General features: G+C 36.7%; 2 long non-coding RNA genes across 2 annotated transcripts in view; both read right to left on the bottom strand.

Annotated features, from left to right (window-relative positions):
- Positions 1-10925, bottom strand: part of LOC131689117 (uncharacterized) — a 245188-nt gene extending 234263 nt beyond the window's left edge. The window contains exon 1 of the long non-coding RNA XR_009305348.1: positions 9997-10925. This is a non-coding gene — a long non-coding RNA (uncharacterized LOC131689117). The remainder of the gene's footprint in view (positions 1-9996) is intronic.
- Positions 10926-16475: 5550 nt separating this feature from the next.
- Positions 16476-24931, bottom strand: LOC131692956 (uncharacterized). Its single transcript, XR_009306115.1, has 3 exons — positions 24871-24931; positions 24100-24515; positions 16476-16800 (listed from the first exon to the last, which is right to left on the bottom strand). It is a non-coding gene; the product is annotated as an uncharacterized LOC131692956 (long non-coding RNA).
- Positions 24932-25601: the final 670 nt, after the last annotated feature.

Below are 25601 nucleotides of genomic sequence, written 5' to 3'. Positions count from 1 at the left end.
TGTACTGTCACAGTGAAAATCATGGTTTTGTTACTGTACATTTCTATTCGGGTAATAATGAATGAAATCATCTATGAATAATTCCAGCGAGTTAACCTGCAGATTACGGCGAACTTACCGTGGCTTATTCAATTATTTTGGGTATAATCCAAAAACAACGTCAGTGTAGGCAACTAAAAATGGTTAAAGTGTATAAAATATAAACTATTTTGGAAGATAGAGCAATCATATAAATTCTAACTATAATTTTGTATTGCGACTATGGGTATAGGTTTTCCCGATTTTTCTTGAAAGAAAACAATATTCTACAGTGAAATTGGTGAATTTCACTATATTTTAAGGAATTTAAAAATAAATATTTTAAGTTTTTCATTCTGGGGCGATTTTCATTAAGAGACCACTTAAATGGCAAAAAATATGTTGGCATCTAAAATATTCTAGGAGCACTGTTGGTTATTTGATTGCTTTGACAAGACAAGCCAAGAAAAAACCAAGCATGTTATTTGAAAAAGTCGTTTATCATAAATGTTCATAACATGCGCAGCCACAAACCTAGGTATCAACAAAGAGATTATAACGTCTAAAAGGAGCTATCGCAGAGAATCTCGAACTATCTAACAGTCAATAGAAACTGTTCAAATACTGCTTTGCTTGGGATGAAAATTAGGAGACTCCAACCTGAAATGTGTATATAATGCTATGACTTACACTATTGCTCTTTTGCGTGGACCTTACTCAGTAAGATTGAAAGCTATCCTGGTTTTGGTCCGGGGCGACATTATAAAATTTTACTCAGTCTGATTTAGGACAGTTTATTGTGAATTTAGCCCACCGCCGCACCATGTCCTGAATCAACGTTCGATATTTAGAAGAACCTAATATCGATGACATCAACGAAATATGAAGCGTTCCTCTAAACATGATCGCTTCGGAAATACTTCTCACCAATCGTATATCCCATGCCTCCGCATGGGATATACGATTGGTGCATGCCTCCGAATATTCTTTCGCGCTAAGTAGATACTACATATAGTCTGAAGTGGAGAACTCACTTTTCATATCATCGGGTTTTCCGTTAGTTGGTGCTTAGGCGCTGATCAAACTATAGTTCATGAACTTGCTTTTTATCCTCAATACGCGGTTACTAACCGGCTTCCATTTGATCCGTCACTTCTACTTACCATGTACTGCAATACAGACCCAGTCCTCTGGTTTTTTATCGCCACTGCAGTACATGTGGTATTCTACAAAATTTTACCATTTCTCGTTCTGAGGTTCCAATTCGTTATCGCTAAAACTGTTTGTGTATTTTGCCGATCGTCCCTTTATTGGCATTTTTCAGAGTTGTTGATTGAAGATTCCATAGTATTGGCGAGACAGTTGCAAGTACAGATTACAAGGCTATTTCTTATTTAGAAGCATCTGCAACAGATGCCGTTTCGAACCGCTCCTATCATGGGGAACAGATTCTATCGTTTCTCATCGGCTTATGACCAAATCTAGAGAAAATTTTCAATAGGACGTAAGTAACATTGAGAGCCTCTCTTTGTTTACTTTCTCTTTCGTTTATTACGACGTCATTACAACACTTTGCACTAATTTTCCAGTACATATCGAAAGTCGACGGTTTTTACTAGAATATTATGCAAAGAGTAGAGTAGTAAATGCTGAAATGGCCGAGTAATGAACAGAAGAGAAAGACCCCAAAGAGAATCTCTCATTGTTACTTACGTCCTATTCTAAATTTTCTCTAGAAATATCCTATCGAGAATATTTGCCAAACTTCACAACGGCAAACATACAATATCTACTTGACGCAAACATTCATAGCACCTGTTCCGAGATGACTAACCCGATGACAATTAATCGGTTAGGTCCAACGAGAGTCTGACGTGGATTGACCAGTGCCTGGTCTAGTGATAGGATGGACCCATCATAAATTAGTCCAAGAATTCAACAAAATTGTTACCAAAGACCCTAGAGCAAGTGGGGTATACACTAATGGATCATTCCAAATGAGTTTCAATAGCATAATACTCAATTTCCTTTCTATTCACCTTATTTTCGTCATAGAAATTGTATATCAATATCAAATCAATATAAACGCGTCTTCCTTTCAAGACCGAAATTTAGTGCAGCAATTTCACGTTTCACGTACTTAATAATAATATAAAGAACTCAATTATTCGTGATCTACTGCATATTCGACGGCCCGAAAAGAGCAAGCGCAACTCAGCAGTGCACTACTAGCGACGCCACTACAAGCGACCCAAACCAGTTCATAGAACTAAGGTAACAAATGTATTCTCTTCACTGGATAGCACTACAACTTAGATTAATTAGATTAGATTAGATTGGGATCAATTGATATCTTCAGACCACCTTTTCGATAATTTGCTACTATTGGTATCGATATTTACTATAAGAAATTGACCTTTACTATGATTGAGAAAATAAACTAAGTGCTTTTTCAATTTTTGCTGCATCGGTTTCCTAAAATTAGAATATTTCCTTTTCAATTAGCGCACTAGATAAAAAGATTTGGCAGTAATGTAAGATTCAACAAACAAGCAATTTTGAAGCCCATGGGACATAATTTTATTCAACGTGTTTTCACACTGTAACAAATGAATAACTATGAATGGTCAAATGTGCCATCATGTTTCTTTCGATTATTGAATGCAAATTGGAAAAAAATACATTCCAAAATTGTTTTATCAAACGAAACGTTTTGTCGAAGCATTACATCAGGTACATGCTGGGTAATATTCTAATATTTATGCCCCGAAGCATTCAATATTGAATTTTGGCCATATTTCAATAACATTCGCAATGTTCGTGCAAACTTTTCCAAAAAACATAGTGTTGCCAATATGAAGGTAAACAAAACTTTATATTCATAAAATTTCCGGACAGCAAAACCCAGTTCTCGGACCGTTTTTGAGGATTGTGTCAAATGGAAAAGCTTTCTTTGGATCTTAGAAAGGGATCAATGTGAGATAAGTGCTATCTATTAAAAAGTAATGAAGATAAAATTTCCGGAAATGTGCAACGCGAGATAACGCCATACCATTTCAGTATTTACTAGGCCTTCAGTGTTCTGGGCAGGACATCTTTGTTATGAACGAATATATTGATTTTATATTCATTTAAAATATTTACTATGCTTTGTTTTAGATATTGGAACGAATTGAATACTGTATTCGTTTTACACACGACGAAAAAATCATGAAATGCAGTAAGTAAATGTCCACAGCTGATAATGAAGTGGTCCGTTAATGGGTATTTCAAACGCATTTTGATGTAACCGTTCTGCGAAAAATAATGGGGAAAAAATGCGCAGGTTGACATATTCACTAATGGGTACAGGATCTTTGCCCATTATGTGGGTTATTCCACTTTTATTGAAAATGGGTAGTTTCCTACGCAATAATGGATACCGGTAACATTTTTGAACTTTTTTTTCGGAATACTCCTAAATCAATGGTAATTAGCTCTACAAACCTTATGCTAAATGTGAGTCTTTTCTTATAGCTATAGTTCAGTCACAAGAGTTTAGAAGTTTCTATGCAGAAATATATGGAAAATCGAAAAAAAATGAAAATCGAAAATAAAAAACTCAGTGAAAACTCCCAAAGTTACTCTGCATGCACCAAAAATTCAGGTAGTGTAGCTTTTTTCAATAACGAGCAACTTTGTAGAAAGTTGCGTAATGATTAGATGTTACCGGACAAAGGTATACTTCGAAGATTAATTTTTTTTAGAAAATGCCCAACTTTAGGCACGTGAGAAAAAGAGAGGCACCCTATAACATTATGATAAAATTAATTTTTACCACAAAGTCAGATCAATTTGCAGTCTTCTGCAATGTTGATCCTTTCATCTTCAGCTATACATAAGAGGATTTTAGGAAACATAAGATGATGCTGGCAATTTTTTCTAAATTTATTGTTTCCATTGCTGATATTTCTTTAATTTCTACAAGCGAACTTAAAAATTCCTGTGAATAAAACTAGAAACATATAAACAAGTTTGTATTTGGAATGGTGCTAATAGATCTTCGTTTTCAACTACAGTATTACTACTAAAAAACGCAAATTAACAAAAGAATTCGCGGAAAGTTTTAAATAGCTGAAAAGCACAACCACTCTAGAGGGCCAGTCACCGATCAACGCAAATAATGGGTATCCATTCACCGATCAAATGGGTATTTTTTTATAAAACGTTTATTTGAGAGGGCATTTGTAAAAGCTTTTATACGCCGGGGTTTTTACATAACATTTTACAAAAGTTCTTGAGACTATCACGTTATAATAAAAATTCACTTCCTAATACTAACACTGAGGACAATCATCTTTTTAAATATTTTAAATATTTTTATTTCCTTGAATTTCATTGTAAACATATTGATAGTTTTTCTGTAGTCTTTGTTTATTTTCTTTTTTTTAACTTAACTAACTGCGAATAAATCTAAATTGTTTGTGGGTAGCAAGGGATAAAAAAAACTAGAAACATAGTGTGGATAATTATATTTGAACATTTACTGTCTTCAGGAAATGATAAATATGGCCCATGTATATAAGTTTTTTTCGGGCTCGTAAGGAGTCTATTAATTGGAATCTGTCTTCACGATATTCAGTGCAAGCCCAAACAACATGTTCAGTGTCTTGGTAACCCTCTCCGCAAGCACATTGATTATCTTCTGCGATCCCAATACGGCGAAGATGCGCATTCAACGTATAATGGTTAAACATGAGCCTGGACATCACCCAAAAGAAGTTTCGACTTACATCCAACCCCTTGAATCATGCCTTCGTTGATCCTTTAGGGATAATTGAGTGCCACCACCGTCCTAGATCTCCATTGTCCCATGATGTTTGCCAGCTAGTAAGCGTCCTCTGACGAGAAGCGCTATAAAATTCATTGAAGGCAATAGGTCTTTCATAGATGTCACCGGTCAGTACCCCTATTTTTTTTCTAAATTATCAGCTCTCTGATTACCCGGTATGAAGCAATGAGCGGGAATCCACATTAAGGTTAATTGATAAGATTTATTTGTTAATTTAGTTAAGTATTCTCGTATCTTCTTCAAAAAGAACGGAGCGTGATTATCAAGGTTTAATGAGCGTAGTGCCTTAATTGTGCTGTGAGGATGAAATAATGGCTCGGGAGTAAAGTATCAATGATTTCCAGAGCATAGTGAACTGCTGCTAGTTCGGCTGTGTAAACAGAGGCCGGTTCTGCAAGCTTGAAAGAGATCGAGGTGTTATTGATGAAAATACCGAAGCCAGTGGCCTCATTGATTCGTGACCCGTCAGTGGAGAATATTTTATGACAATCATTGTGTTGGTATTTACTCATGAATATTTTAGGGATTTCCAGAGAGCGCAGGTGATCCGGGATTCCACGAGTTTCCTCTTACATGGTCGTGGAATCGGGAGTATCTAGTATATTAACACATGTCATAACATAACTAGAAGGTGTTATTTCTTGTGACATATGATTGAAGTACACTGTCATGAAACTGATTTGGGATTGAAGCTCGACAAGTCTTTCAAAAAAGTTCAATTGCCAGTAGATTCATAACCTCACATCGTATAAGTAAACGAGAAGAGAGAGATCTTTTAAGGGAAGAACTCCCGCAAGTACTTCAAGACTCATCGTATGTGTCGATTGCATGGAACCTAAGGCGATTCGTAAACAACGATACTGTATTCGTTTCAATTTAATGTGAGTGTTTGCAGCTGAACGGAAACAGGAGCACCCATATTCCGTTACTGAAAGTATCGTTGTTTGATGCAATCTTAGCAGGTCACTTGGATGAGCACCAAATTAAGATCCGGTTATTGTTCGAAGAAAATTTATCCCTTGTTGGCACTTCGTTATCAGATACCTAATGTGGCCGCCCCAGATACCTTTAGAATCGAACCAAATTCCGAGATGTTTGAAGGTCGTGACTAACTTTGATAAAAAATGCTTACAGTTTCTAAAGGAACTGATTAGTTAAATTATAGTGACTACTTCATGAATATACAAGGGATTGTTTGAACTGATCGAAAAGATGTAGGAATGTTGTATCATTTTCAACAGAATTTGTGTTTGTAAAAGGACCATTCAATGACAAAATAATCGTTGCTGATAGTAGCTTTTAAACAAGTTTAAAAGCGAATTGTTTTTTTGTTTCGATGATTTTGTGAAAGCTTGAGTATTAACTTAACACACAAAAAGAACTTGTAGTCGCCCTCGTTAACGTTTTCTAGAAATTACAACTAGATACCTACTCGGGAATTCTTATCTACATAAATGAAAAGCACTGGTGATTTTTCCGGGTTTCGTCCGAATTTCATCCAACAATATTGTGAAAGAAATACATTAGCATACCACGTTCAACTTCAGCTAACCAGTTACAGTTGTTTAACGGAGTATTAAGCCTTTTGGATATTCCAGACTGAACGGGATTAATTATTTCGTGATCGGTAAATAGACTATATTTTTAAAGACCTATTTACCGATCAGTGTTAATTTTAAAAATCAGAGATTTAAAAGTTTTATTTGCGAAAAATGAAATCAAAACATATCCTGCATGCCTTGTTCATTCTGTTTGCATATGAATCACTTAGATACTTTTTTTTCGAGAGTTGTCCTACTGGAGCTGTAGAGCTAGTTTCTCGGAAGGGCTCCCCATCAGAATCACATACTACAGTTTGCAGACGAGACAGGCAATGTCGCCTACTAAAACACTGCATTAGGCCAACTGTAGCGGGCCGTGATTCTGAATGTGATATTCATTGTACGGTTCAGGTATGTGTGGTCGTAGGAACTCCCGATCGCGTGTATCATCGCGAAGGGCTCAAGCATTTGTACGTTAACGTGTTCGATCGCGTGTGCGTATGTATGTCGCGTGTGCTATGTAACTTCGCGTGGATAAATTCTATTTTATAACCGTGTGCCTTTCGCATATTCGCGTGTGTTCTTTGGATAATCGTGCGCAGACCGTGAATCTAATACCTTATAAAGAAAGTGAGATCTTACATTTCACAAGAGTTCCTGGTGATGTCGCCATGGAACGTGTTAATTAATTAATTGAAAGTGTTATACACAAAAGGCGAGTTTCAAGGAAAATCTGTGACTGAGACAAGCGCGTGGGTTAACGACAGTGTTAAGAAAGACGTTTTTTTTTCCGAAGTGTCCCGATTATCAAGGCTAGTATTGACTCTTCCATCGAAAACTGCTTCTGTTGAAAGTACTTTCTCTGTCCTTCGACGCATCAAAAATTATTTGCGATCAACTGTGGCTGATGAGTGCTTGAAATGGTTAATGTTAATGACAATTGGAAAGGATACATTCTATGAAACTTGCAACAGAAAACTCGCTGTACGACAACGTGATCGATCTTTTTGCAGTACGAGCTAATAGACATATTAATTAAACGAACAAATAAAAAATAATTGGAAATATATACTATCTTGTTTCGTAACCGTAATCTGAATGTGTAATACTGGGAGCAATTTTGAACAGTTCACAGTTGAAGAAAATGTTCACGAGTCGCCACTGAAAGACAGCAATGCAATCTAAATACAAATGTTATTTTACGATTGAATGAGCAATCATGTCACCAATATTATCACGGCAAACTAAAACGGCACGAAAAATAATTTATTTTCCATCATCACCTAATTAATAGACATGAAATAAAGGTGTCTAATTTAGATATATCTTCTGGAAAATATCACATTGAATATATAATAGGAAAATACTATCACAGTTCATCACTGAAAAATGATGCTATCGCGAGTCTTCGCTAAAAAGCAACCATTATGCGAAGACTTTAAACAAAAATGCGAATGACCGCGCGGAAACGAAAACCTACCTAAAATTGAGTTCCTTTGACTCAATCTCGTGGTATCGTGGGGGAACTTAAAATTAGGTAAACCGTGTTAAAGGTAGTTTACATTTAACCACGGCAAAAATTACAACTCATTGATAGGTTTTTTATACTCAAATTTAAGTTGAATATACCTATTTTTGAGTATACCCCAAACAACTCAAAAGTACCTTCCTCCACGGAAGACCTCGACTGAGTCGAATCTCTCGTTTTGTTTTTGACAACACTAATAAGTGCGAAAGCGACGCACAACTCAAAAGTAAGTTAAAATAACTTATTCTGCAGGTTGTTTTATTTAACCGTGCAGAGATGGCTACCCTAAGGAACTCCTGAGCTGGCAGAAAATGAAGTTATCGTACAGTCTCTAATTTTCACTGCCATTTCACGATCGGTTAGATACGAGCGAAGCCAATCCAGAAAAGTGCAACTAAATGCAAGTCTACTTAACTTGGAAACTATTGCCTGGTAATTAATTTTGTCAAATGCCGCGGAGAAATCGGTATATATGGCTTCTACCTGTTGTCGTGCTTGCAAACATTGACTGATGAAAGATGCGTAGGATACTAAGTTTGAAGTAGTTGACCGTTTAGGCATGAAGCAATGTTGTGTCTCAGATATATAGCTAGGGCATTTATGAGTAATAAAATCTAGCACTATCAGCTCGAATAGCTTAGACACAGCAAACAATGCAGTTATTTCACGATAGATTTAAATAACGCTTTTGTTCCTTTTTGATCACTGAGAAAATACATAATTTTTTTCAAAAGTCAAAAAAACTTCCTGAAAGCAGAGCTACTGAACAGTATTGATAACGGCAGCTGCAGACTATTTGAGCCTTTTGTAGTACAGCAGATGGAATTCCATCTGGCACTGGACTGGACGATTACATCAGCTTAGAAAATGCTCTGGTGACTGTAGCGGGGTTAACAATGGGATGCGAGCAAATTGGAGAACATTGAGGAACTACACCTACAGCTTCAGAGATTTGATTATCAGTTAAGGTTTCATCGAAGAAAATACTATTGAAAAGTTGGCGAAAAAAGTACATATCTCGAGCGGAGTTGATACTTGAATCGCGTCGAGTGACATGAGATGGTAGACCAGCTTCCTTCCTCTGTTCGTTAACGTGATTCCATAATCGTTTATAGTGGTTGATGAGGGGGTAGTTTCTTTGATACGAATTGGTCAATGGTATGATACAATATGCGTCCATGACGTAGCAGCAGACTTGCGCTCACTATTGGATAACAGAAAATTCCAGCCCAAGATTTAAAAAAATATGATTCATGGCTGCGATGTTTCCGTTTTTGAAGTTGTAGTAGTAGTAGTAGTTGTGGAAAGATCTTGACTGGAAAAACAGAAGTCCAGTAAGGATTGTTATTGTAATTATCTTTTAGTTAAGCTAGATCGGCGGTGTTGTAGTCGTCCATGAATCTCAAAATGCTTGAGGTTTTGGAAGAATCTAACTAGAATCGGCTGTGTCACTTGAGCCGGAATACGAGCTGGAACCAGCCAGAATTCCGGTTCATTTCCGGATGAGCTTAACTGAGAGGGCGCTGATCATTACCAGCCGCAATAATGGGCCGCAATGACAGCTTCACATCTGAGTTAAAGATTTTAACGCCGTCAGTGTTGAAACAAGGTGAGATCTGATTGGCTTTGATTGCTGTCCGTTGACCGATTTCAATAGTTTTTTAATTGTTCACTTATTTGCCGTGTTCTTGAACGATTCAATTTTTTTCTCCCAACGTTTCATTTAATTGATATGAACTTTTCAATCATCTTTTTCCAGATGAAAAAACTGATCTTTTTGAAAAAAAAATCATCCTCGTCCGCAAAAAATAATTTTTTGAATGAACTGTTCAACTGCCGTTACACGCATAGTTGTCCCATGTATATAGGGGGACGTTTCTAACCTCTTAAACCATTAAATTGTTCATTTAAATATTAGTTTTGAAATTCATCACTGCTACCGCCCCTACTGACTTTCTAAAGGCAATATTAATACATAAAATCATTAAAATTCATTAAATTCTCAACCTAATGTTTTTCAAACATTTAACACCCCAACCACAAAAAGGCACATCGAAAAAAGATCAACAAACACTTACATAGAGAACTGTCAAAATTCGTTGAGTAATTTCTGCACACCAACGACGACGACGAAGAAGATCTGGCGATGCTGCGGTGTTATTTTGCTTCTTTTGTTTATATATCGCCTTCCTGCTCTTTCACATCACACTGCCCCCGCTGATGACGGATCACTCTAATATAGATTCTCCTGCTCGCACATTTAATATTTAGCAACACATCACATACAATTTCTTCATAGAAAAACAGCACACTTCGGGGGCATTTTTGTAGATTATTACACTTCTTATGTTGGCAAATTTTGACGATTTAATAATTTATTAGGACAGTCGAACACTGTGTAGAACTAATCTTCGTCACAAAACAATCTCACTTTTGACGTTGTCACTCGAACGATGCAGAGGAATTTTATGTCATCTTCAAGGATATCTCACTTCCTGTACATTCCTGCGAACAGATAGAACACATAAACAGCTTCGTTCTTTAGTTGATTTCATCGCTAAACAAACAAATTTCCGACTGCACTCGACAGCTTCTGACAGCAGATTTAGTTTGCTGCTTCAATTGATTTTTTGATTCTTGGCGATTTCTACGGGATCGGTAATAAGAAACCGAAGACAAACCCGTTGCATTCTTCATTCCAGCCAAGTTCCTTCCGATTGCATTTTATTCACAGTCACTATCGAATACCGCAGGTAGCTGAAGTACTTTGAAACGAAACACTACCTGCAACGAAATCTTCAAAGATGCCTCCACTAAATCACGAAACAACACTCAACACAGCAGTCAATTCCGGCTGCGACGGATCGCCTAAACCGATAACGGGGAACGTCGCGGCGCGATATATTACACTCTACCGAATTGGACACTATACACTAGCAAGCACCACACGTCCGGACGTATCGCGTTCTCCACAAAAAGTGAGAATTCGAAGACAAGTCCTCCTTTTGCTCTACCTCTACTGCTGGTGGTACGATGCGGTTGGCTGGCAAACTGGATGCGGGACTGGCTCGCGGTGAGAATCGCACTCTTTCGGGGCCGTTTGTGGGGATGTGTTGGTGTGTTGTAATATTACTCAATCAAACAAACACTCGACGATTTTTTTCGATTGTTTGTTTCGAAATCTGACAGCTCAAACGCGATGGAATTTCCACAGGCGAAAACATCGCTGATTGGTACTGATTAACTGTGGCATAACGTGGAACGAGGGGTGCCTTCAATGCAAATCTCACTAAGGCTGTTCGCAATGCTGTGATGAATATCTGTTTTAAAATGACAGCAGTCGAATTATTTGGAACTGTCGAAAAAATATCTAAAACACGGTGTTTCCAATGCGATGTATCAGCCATCTGTTCTAAATACTGTGTTCTCGAATTTGTTTATCACTTATGACATTTATTGTGTTCTACTCGTGTTTCAAATTGTGGAAAATTGAAAAGCTGTTTTCTATCCAGAAAAAGTGCTAAACAATTGACCTGCATCTCAGCATTGCGATCAATCGTCGTTAATCAATCTGTGTTAGTTGGAGATGTAAAATAGAACAGCTCATATAGAATAAGAAATCGATGTTTCAGAATGATCCAATAAAAGAAATTTAACTATAGAAAACCAACTTTTGTTCTCCGTTCCATCGGTTTTCATTAAGGAATATCACAATTTTACTGGATATTAACCGATTCGCAAGTTGTATAGTGCTTGTCAAATTCAATATCATTTCTTAGATCATAAACTGCTTATATCAAAACTTTGTTGAAAACAATAAACATACAGTCGTGATCCACTGGTGGGACACTTTTTTACATTTGAGTTGGATCTTCGTTATTTGAACCTTTCTCCAACTAAAAAAAACCTCTGAATGTCCAAATATGACATCAAATTCGCTTTGATAATCAAACTGTTTTTTTCAATAGTTTCGGGCCTAAAAATTGAAAAGACTTAGATATTAACTGACGTTACTAATCTGCATCAGAAAATGCCGTTACCCGCATACCCCTAAAGATCCGTATCACCAAATTTAATCTGCTTTTTGTTTTAAGCTACCAACTAATGACGGATTTGATTGGTTGAAACAAATTAATTTCAACTGATTTCGGTACCTATATTTATTCGGTTGTCACTATATTCATAGTTTGGTCGAGACACTCAGCGGAGCCAATTGAACATGTCAAATGCCGGAGCCAATCGAGCATGGCGTCACATAACATGTTCTTTTTGGATAGCTGGCGTCGTCGGTAAAACATGATGATGAGTTATGTTCTACCAAAGACCATGCGGTAGACTTGGGTGCAACGCCCAACTCCTACTTAGCAGAAGGCAAAGGACTCTTCACATTTCCTTTCGATCATTTCCATATGAGCCTGCCTAGTTCTCCGTTCTAAGTTTATAACTGATTCGCTCTAGAGTACCTATCCGTCCTTCAATTTCATTGCTTTCGTTTCTATTAGTCTTAAATTTGCCGAAAATAGCCAACAAAATCGATACAGTAGAACCTTGTGGTAATTGAAGCATAGTAACAAACATATCCACATATCTTCGAATTGGTTTTTCTATTTGTACATGTAAAGTTCTTACTCACGACGACAATGAAATTATTAGAGCTTGAACATTTACATGGGATGCCAGTGTTTTCATCCTGAAATAAGAGCTGCCAGTTTTCCGGCTTTTGTTTCCACCTAACCCTAAATATAGTAATACTAGTTGTCACGTCGGCAGCTCATGCTAAGAATAGGTGCAACAAACGAACGATTCAGCCGATGGGAAAAACGAATAGATTTGTATTGATGCGATTTAGTTAGAAGGAAAATCGAGGAGATTTTTTACGGGAATCGTATATTGTAATTGTAATATTATTAAATACGGTAATCTGTTGGTTTACATTAGTTATTCTCTAGTTATCCTCTAGTAAGAGATATGCGGAGACGCCATCTTGAGCCAGCGAAACTGTCAAATTCTTGAGCCAGCCGAGCCAATCTATCTCTTTTTGGGAGCACTGCTAGAATTTAACAATCACTGAAAAAAATCCAAACGTTAATTCTATTTGCTTCAAACCGCTTAAAATTCATATGAAGAAGAAATGCTATTGTTATCACGCGTACACATACTTTCTATGTGTCAACTGTATAAACTATGTATGCACACACATAAGTTATATGTGCATATTGTTATAGAATGGGGTTTCTGTGTGCCTAATAGTTATGAAATGTGAATGTAAGATTAATATTTCTTGTAAATACACACATTAGGTTTCTGTGCCAGCAAATAGTGTCTATATGCCTCCGTTAATTGCAATAATCTATGTGTAAAATCAATAGGTATAACGTTTACTTTTTTTTGAGTGATGGAATTGGAGGTTGCCATTTTGTATGCTTTTCTCTCCGCATATCTCTCACTGGAGGATAACTAGTTTACATCTAGTATCAGGACGAGGAAATATGCTTTAAATATAAGTTACAGAAAAAATTTGAGTTTCAATGTCGCATAAGCTTAGTTTGGCCTTAATAATGTTTAAACGTGCTCTGTCGATGCTCTTGTTTGATGGCTAATGGTACACACTCAATCTTGTTCTACCGAATCCCAGCTTTTTTCGCTACTTTTATCGAGTTTTGTACAGCCGAGCACTCAGCTAACAAAGCTTTTACCGAGATCTCAGTAGAAGTGACGTTTGTTTTGAATAAACTCGGTAAAAATATCGCTGAAAATCAGTAAATTAACGCCACTTTGCTGAGCTATCAGTTGAAAAATTTTACCGACTGTTCAGCTGTGCGGAAATTACCGAACTGAATTGAGTGTGTATTCATTCCAGCTTGATACCCCATGCACTAGAACACTTCTGCCACTGGACGTCATATGGTTGGGGACAATGAAACTAGCGGAGCGTTCCTGTCGGCCCGGTTGTACAAACTAAACCAGCCAAAAATTATTCAGTAATTTATTTTGACGACTTGCACAGTAAAGTGAAATTTTTACTGAGCTTTCAGCAAATTGTTTAAAAAATTGCAGTAAAGTTTTCATTTTTTAGCGATTTTCAGTAATTTTGCGAATAATTTGCTGAAACCCGCAATATGTTTAACTGAATTTCTCAGCACTTCTGTTCTTTTCGGTACATGAACATTATCCAGTAAAATACTGAATGATTGTTCGGCAAAATTCTACCAACATTACCGAACCTCGTCAAAAACTTACAAAACAGGTACAGCAAACCATCTGTCAAGTCGCCATTTTCAGAGAAAACTGCTGACTGACCAGTATTTTTTGAAGTTTGGATAGAACGGATTGCGGAAAGTTCGGTAACCGAATTGTTTTACTGAATTGATTACCGAACGGTTTGCTGTTCAAAACCCCAGCAAAATTTTACCGTACCCAGTAATTCAAATTAAGTGTGTATGTGCTGCATTATGTATCCAGGTAGGGACTTCTCATACGCCTGTTTCATGAAGCAGCATTCTCGAGACCGTAGTTAATCGGTGTCCTAGGACAGAGTTCCTCACTGCAGCTGTTGTGTCGCGACGACGCAGGTTATGCACGAAACGAATGGCTGATTTAAAGCAGCAGTGTAACTGTTACGTAGAGCAGCTGACAGTCCGGGGTAATACACAACGTCGCTTTAGGTGAAATATGGAACCACGAGAGCTTGCACAAGCATAAGACGTGATAGCACAGTTGCGAATCTTCTGAAAGTCCTGAGCGTGTTGTAGGCCTTCATCACGATGTCGTTCAGTTTTTTTTGTCCAGGTTAGTTCGTTATCCATGTGTAGTCCGAGGTTCGTGACACGGTTGCCGAGAGGGATAACTACTGAACGTGATTTCTACTTCTGGTGCGACTGAACCATTTTTGCTGAAAACTATAGCTTGCGTTTTTTTTTGGGTTCGGGAAAAGACGATTTCCTTCGGCCCAGTCGACGATCGAAACTAATTCCTCGTCGATGGCTCGTAGAAGTCGATCTGTTACTATGTTTTAATTGCCGCAAGGTTCTACTGTATCGATTTTGTTGGCCATTTTCGGCAAATTTGAGACTAAGAGAAACGAAAGCAAATTCTAGTTTGCCGTTCTAAGTTTATAACTGATTCGCTCTAGAATACCTATCCGTCTTTCAATTTCATTGCTTTCGTTTCTCTTAGTCTCAAATTTGCCGAAAATAGCCAACAAAATCGATACAGTAGAAGTCGATCTACTTCATGCGCAGGTCCAGACAGGTAGATCTTAAGGTCGTCTGCGTACAGCTGCCATTCACATTTCAGCGTTCTAGGTAAACTGTTAATGTAGAGACTGAACAGAAGCGCGCTGAGACAAGAACATTACCTGCTTGTATATTCCTTACAGTGGAAGGATGTTTCCAACACGCACAGCTTGAGTTGAGAATGCCCTCCTAAAAATAAGGCGAACAGGTTGCATGCAGATTGAGAGGAATCGGAATTTATTAAGCAGCTTGTCTTTCAGGATCTGATGGTCAACGCACTTAAAGGCTAACGAGAAATCTACCAATACCATCACTGTGCAGCGGTTGTCATCGAAGTTGCTGTAGATGTTGTTAACAACTTTTGTGAGAGCGAGAGTCGTGCTAAAACCTTTCCTGTAGCCGGATTGATTACACGCGAGTAGCGGTGGGTTGGCTTCGTTTAAGTGCTGTGTTATTTGATCAAGAAGGATCTTTTCGAGAAGTTTAGAAATTGCCAGTAACACGCTGATCGGACAGAAATCCTTTGGTTGTGTTGGATTTGAGGATTTTGGGATAGGGGTGATGATTCCTTTCTTTCATGAAACTGGGAATGAATTTGTGTCGATAATTGAGTTGAACAAATAGGAAAGAACAGGAACACAGCAAAAAAAATCTTGTGATATCACATCAAAATCGCTGCACATCGCTCTTTAGATAGAGTAGTGTGATATTACACGAGTGAGTGCTATGTGGAACGACGTAAACTAAATGATGCAATGAAAAGGATGTGTTGAAGAATGATGTATTGCACTCAATGCTATGGCGAACGATGTGATAACAAACGACGTAATGTAGAATGATGTAATTGCAAATGGTGTAACGGCCTATGGTGTAATAACGAACGATGTAAAAGGGAACAATATATACTCAGGTGCACTATAAACGCAAAGTAAAATATTGCTCACAAAACACTTGATTAAATCGTCTGTAATTTTGTGAAATCTTATTATTTTTGGAAAAAAAATTTGCAGCTTAATCCTTCAATAGGTTGTCATTCGAGTTGTCATTATACGCGCCCTTGAAACCGTTTTTGGTTTATCCATACATGATCTAACCTATTAAATTTGGCACGCATAATAACAACATACTAATAAAGAACTCCACTTTTTTAGTCCAATCAAATTAAGATTTGAAAAAGCTACAGATTATATCAAGCGTTTCTGGGGCCAATATTTTATCCGGCGGTAACTGTGCACCTGAGTAAGATAGAGTGAGTCGCTACAAAAAGTATGAAAAGAGATGTGATATGAAAGCTTTGGTAGTCAGCTAAAGCTAAACTTTGGAGGCCATTTCACAAATTCCAAAGGAAAGGAAACAACCGATTCCGACTCAATCGGTTCCGGAATGGTTTGGCTGGGTGGAGTTGTAATAATGTCGGCCATTTTGAAAGTTCCATGTAAACCTGTCAATCCAGTCGAACTCGGCTACCAAACGAAATGACGATACTAACACACCTGGTGATGATATATCAACTACATTCGAAAATGTCTTCGATTTTATACAACTCCAAAACTGGAGTTGGACGTCTGTTCTCTGTGATTATACGTCCATTCAATGGCGCGGTTGTGTGATTGATTTGCGCTCATGCGCTGAAGTCGACGTCTCATACTGAAAATAAAGGAAATGATATAAATTATTGTTGTTACTATTAACGATATGTCGGTCTGTCCGATGTCGATCAGATTTTCTGAGGTGAACTAGGTTTAATCGCGTCTTACTTCGCAATTGAAAATTTGAGTATATAAATATTCTTGTTGCTTTTCGTTTTTACATTTCTTACAAAAGAAATGTATAGGATTCGCTCAAACTTTGACAACTTTTTCCGAGGCCCGGAGGGCCGAGTCTCATATACCAATCGACTCAGCTCGACAAATTGAGACAATGTCTGTATGTGTGTGTGTGTATGTGTGTATGTATGTATGTACAAAATGTCATGTAATTATCTCAGCAATGGCTGAACCGATCTTAATGAAACTAGTTTCAAATGAAAGGCCTAACGTTGCCATTTGACACTATTATTTCTGATTTTCGATATGTTGTTTACTTTCTGAGATATGGATTTTGTCAACACACGGCAGGATTTTTGCAAATAACTTTTGAACAATGTAATATTGCTCACAAACTGCACATAAATAGAAAGCTTGTAAAAATACCTTTCCAACAAGCTATAGATTGCGCAAGCGGCGAAGATATTAAACATTTTGTATTTTTATTCCTCGCTTACCAATTTCCACTAACTAAAAATGAGATTGTTTCATACAGAGTATTGCTTTACTGGTGTTTTAGGGGCAAAACTAAACCGATTTTAAATATCGGGGTATGAAAACACATCTACGTGATTCAAGGAATTTGATGTTGAGAACATTTTGTGAATTACAACAGAGAACAGACATTCATGATCGAACAAAAATATTTAAAAAACGTGTGTAAACATTTGAATTAATATACGAAAAACACTAGCGCCGCCACACCAACCTATCCTAACTATCCGTCAAATCGATTCCGGAACCGGTTCGAAGTTCTGGATGGATTCAGCATGGAATCTAGCTCAAAGAAAACAACCGATTCCGGTTCTATCGGTTGACGCATTTGAGCTGGAAGTCATGCTGGAATTCCGAATCGGCTCCGGACTAGTTTGACTGGGTAGAGGAATAACCGCTGTCAATTCTGTCGCACTCAGCCACAAAAAAACATGACGACAGTAGCGCACCTGGTTTAGATATCCAAACTTTCTTCGAAACCGTTAGAGATTTTACACAAGTTGAATGCTGAAGATGGACGTCTGTTCTCTGTGGAATTACCTTTATAACAAGTTAACTATTTCTCAAAAATCAATATATAAGTTCACTTCAAAGACAAAATTATTTGTTGATAAAGAAACAGTGAGTTCTAGTATTTATCCCTTGGATTAGGCATTGCGTTCAATCATGAGGTAAATGTTGGATGGTATATCAATACACAGATCAAAAAGTAATTCACCTAGTCGTGAGATAAAAGATTTCTCATATAATTATACTCGTGGCGTCACCGAAAGCAACTGTATGTTTGAAGCCCAAAAATCTAGCTCTTTTGCAAGATTTAGGTTATACTGGTTATGGCGCAAAAATTACTACTTACATTATTTATGATAAGAATGTAAGAAATCAATATATCATAATAATATACCTATAAAAATAATATCACTGCATTAACCATCATTTGCCATTCCTCACACGCCCCCCATCTCTCTCTCTCTCTCTCTCTCTCTGTTTCTCTTCTATCGCATCTATCTAGCTATTTCTGTATCCATTTCTAAGTTGCGTGATAAGATCTTCTGTCAATCTGAAATATTTGTTAATTGTAATTGCGAAGGTTTGAGAAAACAAAACTATTTTTTGTCTGCTACATCAACTCAATTTTAATTCAATTGTATTCAAAGCCTGTATCTACACTATAATTAGGGAAATTCATGGCTATATCAGCTAATATGAAAGTTTGACGATGAAAATTTTCAAAAGAGACATTCCACGTGCGATATTTAAACTATTCGTATCTCTATTGAATTTTGAATGAAATATATGCTCAAAGACTGAAAGCAGAAGCCAGCAGGATTGGACTTGCCATCAACGTTTCGAAGACAAAATACATGAGAGGAAGAGGTTCTAGAGACGACAATGTGAACCTTCCACCCGAGTTCGGATTGACGGTGACGAAATCGAGATGGTCGACGAATTCATGTATTTGGGCTCACTGGTAACCGACGACAATGATAACAGCAGAGAAATTTAGAGACGGATCTTGGCGGGAAATCGTGCCTACTTTGGACTCCGGAGGACGCTCCGGTCGAACAAAATTCGCCGCCGCACGAAGTTGATTATCTACAAGACGCTGATTAGATCGGTGGTCCTCTACGGCCACGAGACCTGGACTATGCTCGTGGAGGATCAACGCGCCCTTGGAGTTTTCGAACGAAAGGTGTTGCGTACCATCTACGGTGGTGTGCAGATGGAAGATGAAACGTGGCGCAGGCGAATGAACCATGAGTTGTATCAGCTGCACATTCGTTGTATTGGTACGAACTTTCATGAAAATAACGGATCAAAGACCAAAAATATCCACAAATTAGATCCAGGAAAAGAAGTTTTCCAAAGTACCCACTCTCGATGGGGGATGCAACTACGATGTGTCTTCTAACTTATCGTCGTCCATATCTGGATATACTGAGTAGTTTGAACCATTTCTTTTTCACAGTATTGGTCTGTATAGGACTTATTTATTGACATATTGCCTGCACGAGAATTCCGAACGAAACAATATGAAAGCTATAAGGATGAATGGGAAGAGACTGCATTGCAATCAACTGAATGCACGGCTTTTATGCTATCGACATAGCCAGACATTTCACACTATTTACTTCAATGCAAATAAAAACTTTGAAATATCTACCTGTCTCATTCACGAATCGCATTCTCCCTGTCGTTCTCTGTTCAAGCGGCTTGAAAGCACATGTGACCTTGTCCCACTTTACTATATTCAATTGCGCGTTAAAATACTGGACCAGTAAATTCTATTCTGTACAAAAATCTTTTTTTCGGGAATATGCGACCAAAAACTTCGAATTCCAAAGCAAATTGAACGTTCCAGGTTCCTGATAACTAATTAAGGTCCAACAATAAAGTAGAAACACCAGATAATCTTAAAACGACGCCGTCAAATAAAGAAGCATGAAAACAAAAAGAATAAAACCAAAAAAAATGGAAGCCCTAGAAAGTCCATTGCATATTTATTAGACTTTTCTCAGAAGATGGGATTTTCAAAAAGATTTCAAAACTTTCTGATGCAATGGTTCTCCAATTCGTAGAATCCGGTATATTCATTTTCTTCATTCAAAAATGTTTTTAGCTTCAAATATATGACAATTTCTTTTTAATTAATTATTTCATTCAGCATCTTTTTATTCGTTTTGTTCATCTGCGTTCATTTTGCTTATTTTATTCGTTTCATTCTTTGGAATCACTCTGATCAGTTTATTCTTTTTGTGCATTTTACTCATATCATTCATTTAACTTATTTTATTCTTTGTTTTTTTGTATGCATTTTATTCATTTTTTCTAGTTTATTCATTTTGTTCAGTTTCTTCATTTTAATAATCTGACTACTTTTTCAGTTTTAATCATTTCATCCCAATAATTTATTTGATTCAATTTATTTCTTTATATTAATTTATAACCTTTTACCATTGATTAATTTTTCATTTTAATCAATGAATTTTATTCTGCGCATTTTTTTTCTTTTTATTCATTTTATCACTTCAGTTCATTTTGTTTATTTGATTCGTTTGTTTTATTTATGCATTTCATTTATTTTTTACCTTATTCATTTTGTTCATCGATTCTTTTTATTCATTTGATCCATTTCATTGTATTCACTGGATGAATTAAATCAATTTGATTCATTTGATTCATGTGATTCATTTGATTCATTTGATTCATATGATTCATATGATTCATTTGATTCATTTGATTCATTTGATTCATTTGATTCATTTGATTCATTTGAATCATTTCAATTATTTGATTCGTGATTCCTGATTCATTTGATTCATTTAGCTCATTTGTTTCATTTAGTTCATTTGTTTCATTTGATTCATTTGAATAATTTGATTCGTTTGATTTATTTGATTCATTTGATTCATTTGATTCGTTTGATTCATTTGATTCATTTGATTCATTTGGTTCATGTGATTCATTTGATTCATGTGATTCATTTGATTCGTGTGATTCATTTGATTCATATGATTCATTTGATTCATTTGAATCATTTGATTCATTTGATTTGTGTGATTCCTGATTCATTTGATTCATTTAGTTCATTTGTTTCATTTAGTTCATTTGTTTCATTTGATTCATTTGAATCATTTGATTCATTTGATTCGTTTGATTCATTTGGTTCATGTGATTCATTTGATTCATGTGATTCATTTGATTCATTTGATTCATTTGACTCATTTGATTCATTTCATTCATTTGATTCATTTAATTCGTTTGATTCATTTAATTCGTTTGATTCATTTGATTCGTTTGATTCATTTGATTCATATCTTTAATTTTATGCATTTCATGTTGTCATTCGTTTTATTTCATTCAATTTGTTAGTATGAGTCAATTAATCTTAATCTTATAACTATTTCTTAATATAATCTTAATTTTTATTTAATAACCTAATCTAATTTTATTCGTGTATTTGATAATTTTGATTTACATTAATTTTTCTACTCATTTTATGAATTTAAAAACCTATTATTTCATTTTTTGCTTTACTTATTTATTTCGGTCGTTTTGTTGATTTCTATAATTTATTCAGCTTATTCGAGATTTTATTCGTGCAAGACTTAAAACTGTTTTCATCCCACCTCTAGTTGGGTGCCTACTTCTCGTGAGTTCTGCAAACTAATCCAATAGTGAAATGTGTAAGAAATGTCTCATCTCACTGATAGGTGGATTAAATCGGTTTGTAGTATATAAATTTGAAAACACTCGAGTAGGCAAATAAAAAATCGATTTTTTTGAAATTCTACAATGATGTAACCCATTTAATTAGTTTAATATTTAATTTTGCCATTCTGATACTACATGATTTTAAAATATTTTAATGATATAAAATATCTATTCGCCATTACTACGAAATAAACCCGTAGTAAATTTATATACAGTACTGCAACAGTCATACAGTACATAGAAAGTGAAGCAATGAATGGGAGCTTCAAGACCAGTACGCTTGGTGAGAAAACCGAAGCGGTTTACATCGGGCGGACTTAATTTGTTTAGTAGTTCATTAATGTGGTTTTCGTTTGAAGCGAAACTGAGTCAGTTCCTAACCCCAACTGCTGTCAAAATGTATGAACTGACAGCAGTTGGGGTTAGAACCTGACTCAGTTTCAGGTTCAAGCGAAATCGTCATAAGATAGGCACCTGCTGAAGACTGCTCTTCGCGAGGCAACAACAAGGTGAATGTTTCCCAGGAAACGTGAGTCTGTAGTTCAGATTCAGCTTAGTGATGACATTACTAATGTCTACCACGACTGCTACTAACGTGATAGGCATGTCGTCGCTGACAAACTTGCAACAAATAATATTCATTTAACTTAATTAGTATGAGTTCTTGAATCTTTGTGTTAACATGGGGGGTGGAAAGGGAAGGGAGGGTGCTCAATGGGGGGTAAAATGCCCAACCGTATATTAAACTTTCCATTTATGACTAGGTTAGTAAAAATTGATTCGGTCATCAATGAAGAACCAATGTGACTTTGGTTCTGGTATATGCCTGGAACCCGGGACTTTCGGTGGAATCTTAGATTGGTTATCAGTAATCTAGACCTGTGAATCTAAGTAATTTGATGTCTATTTCAATCGATTTTAAGCCTCTGAGGTATAATGATTGTACCGGTTTATATGAGAAATTCCTAAGTGACCGCAATAACCAACATGTAACTTCATAACCAAAAGTCAGAACTCAAAGAAATTGAATAGCAGATAATGGGAGTATTGAATCTATCATATAATACCAAGTTTGTAGGAATCGGTCAAGAATTCACTGTGAAATAGGTGTTATATTAGCTTAGGAACTTGTCGAGTTACCAGGGGTTGTCAAAGCGATTTTGATCTGTCATTAGTGTTCTAGATCCGCGAAATGTTTCCTCCATTTTAATAAGAATTACTTAATTTGCAAAAGAACGTGTTGATTATTTTGCGCTAAGAGTGCGAGAAATGTTTTCGGAGAAATTGAAAAATTGGATTGTAAGTGATGGAACAAAGAGTGCTCAGACCTATACGTAAAGAAGGTCACCTCGTGTAAGACCTTGCAGGATGACGGTTTACTCGCTAGCTACCAATAGTACGCAACGTTAGAAACGCAAATAAAGAATTTGATGAAAGAAAAGATTATAACAACTAGAGGTCGCATGCCACTGTTAAAGTCAAAGTAATGGTATTCGATATGCTAGAGCGAGACCCCATGTTTCAGTCCGTGAATACATGGAGACAGTGGCGCTTTCCTCCCTCTAATAGTTATAATCTATTTTGATGAAGACCAGGAAACAATTACCTACGCTGGTTCGTTGGCGGATCAACGATAGAAACATCGATGAGCATTCTTTGGGGCAAAGCCCGATGCGAAACTGAAGCAATACTAATTAGTGTGTAATATTGAAACTGTTGGATATTCGAATTCGCCAAAAAGGTTTGTCCATTTTCCACCCGGCACAGAAAACTGACCGCGCCACGTACCCTCACGATAATGCGAGTGAAACACTATTTTCGATGGTGGTTTTCACTTGCTCTCGTATCATGTAACAATAAAATTTCAGGGCCCGACAGGAATAAATTCAATTTGGTGAAGAATCTGCCAGAATCTGTTAAAAGATACTCGTTGAATTCATTTACTAGGTTTCTTGAGGGTAACATTGCCCCTCACGATTAGAGACAACTAAATGACATCGTCATTCAAAAGCCAGGAAAACCAGGCTCCGATCACGATTAGTATCGATCGATTGCAATGTTCTCCTGAATCCGGAAGTTATTCGAGAAAACGACCTTCAAGATCAAACCTACAAAAGTACGTGAGTTAATGGCGAATCTATGTGCCAGTGCCAGTATTTCAAAAGGTTGGTCTTGATTATGCTGGACATATTCTCTTACAGCAAGTTGGACGAAAACAGCTGCTGTCAAAAGATAGTGTCTTCGTGTGTATGGTGACAAATAGTATAAAGGTCTAAAATCTATCGAACGATTCATTTGTCGCAGCATTACACAGTTTGTTATCACGATGAAGAATACCAGGGGACAAATTCTCTGACAATTATGGAAAATATGCGGACGGTAGATGTAAAGGGTGTCAAATGTTTAAAATTATGCAAATGATTTCACTTACCATGATAAAGTTTGGTCTGTTCTTCTTATCAAATTAAAGCTGTACTAATTTCCCGGCCTCTTCATGGTCATTCCGATAATCCAGCTGATCCTTCCTACTTCGGTTGATTTGATGATCGATCGTTCTTTAACCTCCATACCACAGCCGAGCTATAAGTAGTCCAGTAAACAAACTGTCTTTTTGGTAATACATGCAGCTATGCCGACAAAATTTTTCGATGATCTGGCCTCGGGAACACCTTATGGAATTGCGCACTTCCTAATCTTGAAGACTTGGAGGGGATGAGCAAACTTTTCCTGCTAAAGACGGACTAGCACGAGTAGAGAATCTGTATACCAAAATTATCACACATCACACGCAGGAAAAGTCTTTGATGAACGAGATGTGGCAGGCGGCGAAGAGTTGTCATTCATACACTGAAAATAATTTTGTACTGTTTAATATAGCGTTAGTGCGTGTGATATCACAGTAAAGTTGATGTAAACAGTGATGTGCGTATTTATGAATATAATATTACACCAAATCGTGTGATAATACAAATATGTCAATGAACAATATCACACTCTGAACAGGGATATTCTTCCAGGAGATTAATATTACACAATTTTCAATGCAACAATTTCGTACATCATTTTCATTGCAATACCATATCGATCCGAAAGCAATATTCAGTGGAAATGACGCAAAAACCTAGTCACATAGTTTCTATGTGATACTAGGTGATTGGTGTATAATTGTATCTAAAACAGCACAATATTGTATTTGATTTACCATTACGTCTAAATTCCATGCGCATCGGTGAACATCGCATCGACCATCATTACAATTCTTTTTGCTGTGAAGGATAAAGGGACATAGGAGTTTAATGAAGGAAATGGGAATATCGTCTGAGCCTGTAGCGTTCGTTAGAATTCAAATTTGCTGCCGCATAGCCTATTTCAGCTCGATTATGGTGTTCAGAGTATGCGCGATGACGATTTGTTGGGAATTGTTGTCTATGGCCTTCTGCGAAGAATTGATTGAGGCTTTCAACATCCGATGACGTATTTTGTTGGAGTTGTGAATTCCTTCCCCTCCAGAGAGCTTTTTGGCAGGCAGATTGGTGTTAAAATGCAGTTTCGTATAATGAGTTTTGCTGCGAAATGAATGAGTAAGCTCTAACTCAAATTAAGTCATATAACGAGAATTAATTTGAGTTAGGTTATATGCACCTATACATAAATAGAGTGGTTCACCACAATTTATAACCTTCATTATTTTTGCCACATTGGCGTTTAAGCCTCAAACAGTTTAGATTCAATTTGATCCTCGTTAGTAAAATAAGAACTTCTGTGAAAACCGGGACATGAGTCTCGATCAGTCGTTAACTGTACACATAAGTTATGTGTCATTTATTGGATCTAGGTTCTAACTAGCGGACCAGTCGGCTGCTAGCTACTGACGAGGAGAATCTGAAACACAAAAATATGATTTTCTAACGTTGTCACCCTTAATCACGTATT

Source organism: Topomyia yanbarensis, chromosome 3 (assembly GCF_030247195.1).
Source record: "Topomyia yanbarensis strain Yona2022 chromosome 3, ASM3024719v1, whole genome shotgun sequence".
Taxonomy (NCBI): domain Eukaryota; kingdom Metazoa; phylum Arthropoda; class Insecta; order Diptera; family Culicidae; genus Topomyia; species Topomyia yanbarensis.
Note: the sequence above shows the minus strand (reverse complement) of the source record. Positions and strands in the feature narration are given on the sequence as shown.